General features: G+C 41.9%; 1 long non-coding RNA gene across 2 annotated transcripts; it reads left to right on the top strand.

Moving 5' to 3' along the window:
* The first annotated feature begins 1929 nt into the window (after positions 1–1929).
* Positions 1930–6865, top strand: LOC148048791 (uncharacterized). 2 transcript variants are annotated; one of them, XR_015695516.1, is made up of 3 exons: positions 1930–2000; positions 2399–4236; positions 5726–6865. It is a non-coding gene; the product is annotated as an uncharacterized LOC148048791 (long non-coding RNA). The 2 variants fall into 2 exon arrangements; XR_015695517.1 differs by having other exon boundaries at positions 1940–2000; positions 4115–4236.
* Positions 6866–7220: the final 355 nt, after the last annotated feature.

A 7220-nucleotide genomic window follows, 5' to 3' on the forward strand; every position in this document is an offset into this window, starting at 1 on the left:
ATGCTTTCTCAGGAAACCTAGGTCAGAACAGTAAAGCACCATGGGATGGTATATAACTCTAAGCACTATTGCTATTATATTGGCACAAAGGCTGTGAGGGATGGACATTTTCTGATCAGTTGCTAAATTGGATGGCTACCATAATGCTGATTCTCCCTAACGGATGCATCAACTCAGTGCTTCATAAAGAAACTTGACTATTCCCCCCTTCCCAGTTTTATGTGAGCCGCCCTGAGTCCCCTCAGGGAAAAGGGCGGCCTACAAATTCTAATAAAACTACAAACTACAAACTATGAGAGAGAGGTTTTTTTGAAACTAGAAAGCCAGTTCACCCTTGTATTATTTTGCAGATCTCCAGCAAAACTCCGAAGCCAGTGCGCCAACCTTCCATTGACCTTCCTACCAATAGTGCCGCAGTGGCCAGCATAAAAAGCCTCTGGGAGACGGGTATAATGGCTCAGTCATCTGAAAAATCAATGCCCTGCAAGGTAACTTTTTTAAAAAAAAAAAAAACACAAAGCTCCCCTCGTCCGGGACTTAATTGTTGACGAGAGGGCAGACCTGGCATGTATTACTGAAACCTGGCTGGGCACAGAAGGAGGAGTCCCCCTTGTAGAGATGTGCCCAGAGGGATTTCAGGTGCTTCATCAGCTGAGAGCCCAGCGAAGGGGTGGCGGTGTGGCTATTATTATCCGGGAGTCTCTGTTACCTCGTAGGGTCCCTGCTCCGGAGCTTGCCGGGTGTGAGTCCCTGCTGATAAAGTTGGACCTCAAGGGTCAAGTGGGTTTGCTGCTAACGTACCTGCCTCCCAACTGCGTTGCAGCAGCCCTCCCCTCGCTCCTCGAGTCGGTAGCCGAGCTGGCAGTTGAGTTCCCCAGGCTTATAGTTCTGGGGGATTTTAACTTGCCATCGCTCGGTGAACGCTCTGATGGGGCGCAGGAGTTCATGGCTTCCATGACAGCCATGGGCTTGACCCAGGTAATTCGGGGCCCAACTCATACAGCGGGTCACATGCTCGACCTCGTATTCCTCTCGGAGCAGTGGATGCGTGATCTTGGTCTGAGGGGTAATGAGACCATACCCCTGTCGTGGTCAGACCACTGCCTACGGAGGCTTGACTTCCGGAGGCCAAACCCCCACCGTAGGGAGGAGGAACCGACCAGGTGGTTCCGCCCCAGGCGACTTATGGACCCCTTGAGGAACTCAAGAGAGCTGAAACAGTGTAATGCCTCAGAAGATGCTGAATTTGAACCCGACTATTATCTTGATTTGCTTCAAATGAAGGCCATTCGAGCTGTAAGTGCCTCCACCTGCATTCTGGACCCGTGTCCCTCCTGGCTGGTTGCCAACAGCAGGGAGGTGACACATGGCTGGATCCAGGCGGTCGTGACCGCCTCCCTTCGGGAGGGGCACTTCCCCGCCGCACTTAAGACGGCGGTGGTGAGACCCCTCCTGAAGAAACCATCCTTGGATCCAGCCATTTTAAACAACTACCGCCCTGTCTCCAACCTCCCCTTTATTGGGAAGGTTGTTGAGAAGGTGGTGGCCTTCCAGCTTCAAGGGGCCTTGGAGGAAGCTAGCTATCTTGACCCCTTCCAGTCCGGCTTCAGACCCGGTTACAGCACTGAAACCGCTTTGGTCGCATTGACCGATGATCTCTGGAGGGCCAGAGATGGAGGCCATGCGTCCATCCTGGTTCTCCTTGACCTCTCAGCGGCTTTCGATACCATCGACCATGGTATCCTTCTGCGACGACTGAGGGAGGTGGGGGTGGGAGGCACTGTTTTGCAGTGGTTCTCCTCCTACCTCTCGGACAGGTCGCAGTCGGTGTTGGTCGGGGGGCAGGGATCGTCCCTGAGGCCCCTAACATATGGGGTGCCGCAGGGTTCGGTCTTATCCCCCCTACTATTCAACATTTACATGAAACCGCTGGAGACATTGTGAACATAAGAAGCCTTTGGGAGCAAAAGGAGAACCCCCAAACAGATGCAAATTCTAAGGTGAGGATTGCTGCTTCCTTTGGGAGAAATGCTATGATGAAGCTTAATTTTTTCTGTATAAGTGGCCATCCATGTTAAGCCTGGTGGGGCTTTGCTGGAAAAGGGCCCAGAAGTGATGCAAAATGAAACAACACAGCAGCTTAGTTTTACTCTTCCTTAATGTAGCTTTGAAAAGATGCTTCACGTAATGCATTGTCAAATTAAAGCACCCTTGAAGGACTTCTATAGCCACCCTGTGACTATTAAAAGAAAGATTTTTTCTCCCATTATTGTGGCTGTATGCAGTTGGCTCCTCCTCAGCTCATTGAATGCAAGCTCTCCTGTTCATGGTATTAAAGGAAAATTGTTCCACTATATCAAGTGAAATATGTATTTAATTCAGTGTTTTATTTTGCCAGAAGCATAGTAGCTGCCCGAGGAAGCTCACAACCGGTCAGGAGTGTGATAGCATCTTCCTGCTTGCGCTTCCCAACAAATGACATACAGAGGCACATTGCTTCTACCTATGGAGCTAAAAACAAATGTTCACATTGACTAATCCTGGGTCACGTATTCCTGCCCAGTTCCACACAAATCAGAATTCTATGTTCTTCATTGTCATCATCTGTTTGGTTGGTATAAATGTCTTTATCCAAAAAGGGGACGGAGAGGGATTGAACGCAGGGAAGGAAAATTTGCAAGTAAACTACCTCCAAGCTAGTTGTGCAAATATATTCTTAATTTTCTGTGAAAATAGATTGGATATAAATTTTAATTCCATGTTAGTGGCCAACTGTGTCCCCCCCACTCAACCTCAGAAGGTTGTGTCTTTTTCAACCCAACACCTCAAAGGGTGGTTGTTGTGGGAAAATAGAAGAGGAGGAGTTTCAGGTATGTTTGCCGCTTGTTACTTGCAAAAATAATACAGGCAGGATACAATAAAAAAATAATAATGAAATTCTCCCTTATATGGAACATATTGCACAGTAAAGAGGATCCAGGAATTTGGAATATGGTTTTGAGGAAGAGAGTCGAGATCGAAAACCATGGATGATTTAAATAAAGAAAAACCTCCGATGCTTTGTAAAGTATTAACACAAATATTTAAGGAGTGAAGAGTGGATGGGAAACAGAAGGGGGGATAGAGGACTCACCAAAATTCCCCTTTACAATGTATATTTATGTTCTCTTTTCCATATTGCTTTTTCTAACTTTATTCTTGACCCTGTTCTCATTTTATTTATTGCCTTTATTTATTTATTTATTTTTTTGGGGGGGGGGGAATGTATGCAACTGCATATCTTACATAAATAATTGTGAATGACTGCAGACTGGTACCCATCCCTGGACTGGGAATTGGGGACTCCTGATTTAAAGTGTAGGAGCATCTGGAATAACAATTCAGCAGATTTGCTTGTTAACTTTTGAGCTATTTTTCTGCAGAGGTTTGAGGTGATTTTGGTTTTTGACATAGGATAGTGATGGTGAATTTTTTTTGGCACAGAGTGCCCAAACCGGACTGTGCATGCATGCACATGCATGTGTGCGCACTGGAAACCTGAACAACAGCTGGCCAGTGTGCATGCATGCACTTGCCAGCTGGTCTTTGGCCATGCCGGAGCACCGAAAACCTGAACACCAGCTGGCTGGGCATCCATGTCTGTTTTTGGGCTGGTTTTGGGACCATTTTTGTGGCTACTTTTAGCTCAAGACAGCCCCAAAATGCCCAAAAGATGGGCTGAAAATGGTCTGGAAAATGGCCTGTTTTTTGGCCTATTTTCTGGCGCTCTGGCACCCATGAAGACCAGTTAGCCGGCATGCCAGGAATCAGATCAGCTGGCGACAGCGCACAAGTCCACAGAGAGGACTCTGCATGCCACCTCTTGCATGCATGCCATAGATTTGCCATCACAGACATAGGTTCAGGTTTTTCTGGTATCAAATAATGAACTGTTGTTTAAACTTCCAGGCCAAAGAAAAAGGAACAGAAGCACAGTGCATGAAATCAGCCCATATTTGATGGCTAATGGTCAAACTTAGTTTTTTTCAAAGCACTTCAAAAACTGTAGGGTGGAAGAATAGTAAGGATTTGGGTTTTAACCACTGAAATTGCAATTTTTCATCCTCATTTTTAGGTCAAGATTCCTGGCAAGAAATATAAGTATGTGGCAACTGGACATGGACAGTACAAAAGGGTGCCAATAGAAGATGGGGCGAGGGCAAAATAGCTGTGCTGGTACCAAACTCACAGGTAAAGGTAGGCTGATGTACTAAATAGCATTTGCAAATTCTTTTTGCACATATAAAGTCAATAATAATTGACCAAGGGCTGACCAATTAGATCGCACAGACTGGGCCTCCTCCGAATTCCATCCGCCAGTCAATGTCGACTGCCGACTACACGGAGGAGAGCCTTTTCTGTTGCAGCTCTGACCCTGTGGAATGATCTCCCCGTCGAGATCCGTACCCTCAGCACCATCCAGACCTTCCGCGCAGCCCTCAAGATCTGGCTCTCCCAGCAGGCCTGGGGATAGGTTCCCAATTTACCCGCCCGAGTGTTGATTGCTGAACGAAAGTTGTGTTTTATTATTTTTCCTTTGTTCACATTTTGTTTTGTCTTTTGATACTGCACCCCCCTCCCTTGTGATTGTAAGCCGCCCTGAGTCCCCTCAGGGAAAAGGGCGGCCTATATATCTTAATAAAATGAAAAAAATGAAAATGACTGGCTTTGCTATCAGATTTCTATAAGCAGAAGCAGAGAGTGCTCCTTTATAAAGCGATTCCTTGTCATGTTCCTCCCTTACTAAGGTAATGGACAATTCAAACAGGGACCTTTATTGGTACAGTCACATTTTAAGCCCAAAGGCATACGGAATATTTAAGGAATGATTTAGGTGGTGTATTTTAAGGGATGTATGGGGGAGGCATGCATTTACTTAGAATAACATTTCTCAACTCTCTACTAGCAATGAGAATCCATTTTTTTTCATAGAAACACTTTATTCATTCTACATATTCAATGTTTATAAAAATTGTTCTTGAGTCAGGATTTCATATGAACTGCCTTTTAAGCTGTGAAAATAATTCTTTCCGTGTTGGTGTAATGGCAACCATCCTAGCACTTATTCATGATAAGTTCAGAAAAAACTTAAGAGCATCTTTTGCTTCCATCATATCACTGTTCCTTTTCTTACCGTATATCTGCTTCTCTCAGGAACCAAACATTTCTATTTCCTCATTGCTCAACATACCTTCCGTGTCTTTTATTATCATCTCAAAACAGGGTAGTAATGGAAACCAGCAATACCCATCCTTTCAAAGAACATTAAATGTATTTGCATGCGAGAAGTTTCACTAGAAAACCTAAGAAGAATCAGGAATTCACCCCTCTTGTAGAGGCTTATACGAATTAAAATATCTCTCTAATCTGTAAAATCCTAAGTAGTGAGGTGTTTGAGGTAGATAGAACTAGAAAGTGGGATTTTTTTTTTTTTTTTGAGGAAACAAAGACTTAGGATGATTTTGCTGTTTATTCACTACCATTTTCGTAACATTCTGTATTTTTAATGAGGTTTTGTTCTCATTTGGAAAAATTGACAGTACTTCAAATATTGGGCTTTACCAAGCTTGATAGCATCTTCTCTTAATGTCTGGAGATTTGGATTGCATAAAGAGAGGCCCCCGGAGAAATGAGAACACAATCAGGAATTGAATTTCACATGTCATAATCTGTTTTTGCTTTTCAGATTGCTTGGGTTTATAAAACAGTGAAAGTAATGACGGAACTAAAGACAATACAGCAGAAAAGGAAAGCAAGGAGAGAAAATAAGAAAAGTCAATGAATAAGTCTATCTTTTGTAACTGGTTATGTTACCAACTATTCTGTCACCCTTATTAACTTGAGGTTGGAAGTTAGGGATTTTTACATTCCTTTATAAATGGTCTTATGTTCTCACAGTTCTATGAAAAAAAATCATGTTCATTTTGAGCCCATTGTTAGAGCAATTCTTATATGGCATTTTGCTATATAGACTACTATTTCATTCTGAACCAGTCATAAGGCATCTCATATGTTTATTAGAATTTCTCTAACGCACTGTTTTATCATAGCTCAATACAGGAGTTGTTCGTGGTTTTATGATGATGTGCATCAAATATGCCAAAATGAACAAGTAAATTTTAATAAGTACCAGTTCATAAAACTGGTTAGCTACATAATTGCCACTCATGATTAATTTCCATTTAGGAATTATCATAGCATATAACAAATAGTTTATACATTTTCATGATACAAAAGTAATTATTGTTGGTACAAACTTCAGTAAAACAAAAGTGAGAAAATGTTGCATTGTGACATGAGGCAAATCCTCAGCCTTCCTAATATCAGTTATAAATATATATGTATTGCAGTATATAAATCATGTGGTTTGTGTTGCAATACATGCTTTGTCTCCCTCCATTTTGTGAATGCCTAGGCTAAATCTGCTTGGTTGTAAATTTGTCGGACTTTGTGGACGTTTTATTCAAACTTTTATATGAGAAGTGTAATTTAATAATGTGGGTTGCTGTGTTTGTCATATGAACTTGTTCCTGTTTTTTAATTAAATGCTTATGGGTTCATCAGGCTCTTATCATTTTTCAGATTCTTGTAAATACTTTGGGACTGCATTCCTGTATGTCTGTAGGACCAGGTGATGATCCCCCAAAGTGGACTAGAACTGGTCTCTTGACTTCTAGGCCAGAACTTTTAACATATTGGTTATTTAGGACACTTATATTAAAAGCAGCATATTTCATGTGCTCAGAATTTGAAAATCATATAGCAATCCTCTATTTGAATAAAATAGTTGAAATCTACATATCGTGGGTCAGAAGAAGTAAACTGTAGGGACAACAAAAACATTGTATCATGGTTTCTTCATTTAATGTTTCTATTCCATTTTATGCAGATGGTTTTTCTATATAATGTTTTGTGGTTTATTCTGTTCCTTTGATATGACCTATTTGGCTAATTAACAATGTAATTCTTAGTATCAGATAGGTTTCTGGAAAAAGATGAAAATTTTTAGCAAAAAGTATATTTTAATGTTCTTTTGTAATCATTACAAACATTCCACTGAACCCGTTTATTAAAACAAAATTATGCTTTTTATCAAATTTCAATGCGAGTTCAGGTGGAGTATGGAATAATTAAATACTTTGTACATAACCCATTATGCCCTTAAATCTATATCCTTACAA

Source organism: Thamnophis sirtalis, unplaced genomic scaffold (genome assembly GCF_051295495.1).
Source record: "Thamnophis sirtalis isolate CommonGarterSnake01/CBP01778 unplaced genomic scaffold, rThaSir2_p1.2 scaffold_2, whole genome shotgun sequence".
Taxonomy (NCBI): domain Eukaryota; kingdom Metazoa; phylum Chordata; class Lepidosauria; order Squamata; family Natricidae; genus Thamnophis; species Thamnophis sirtalis.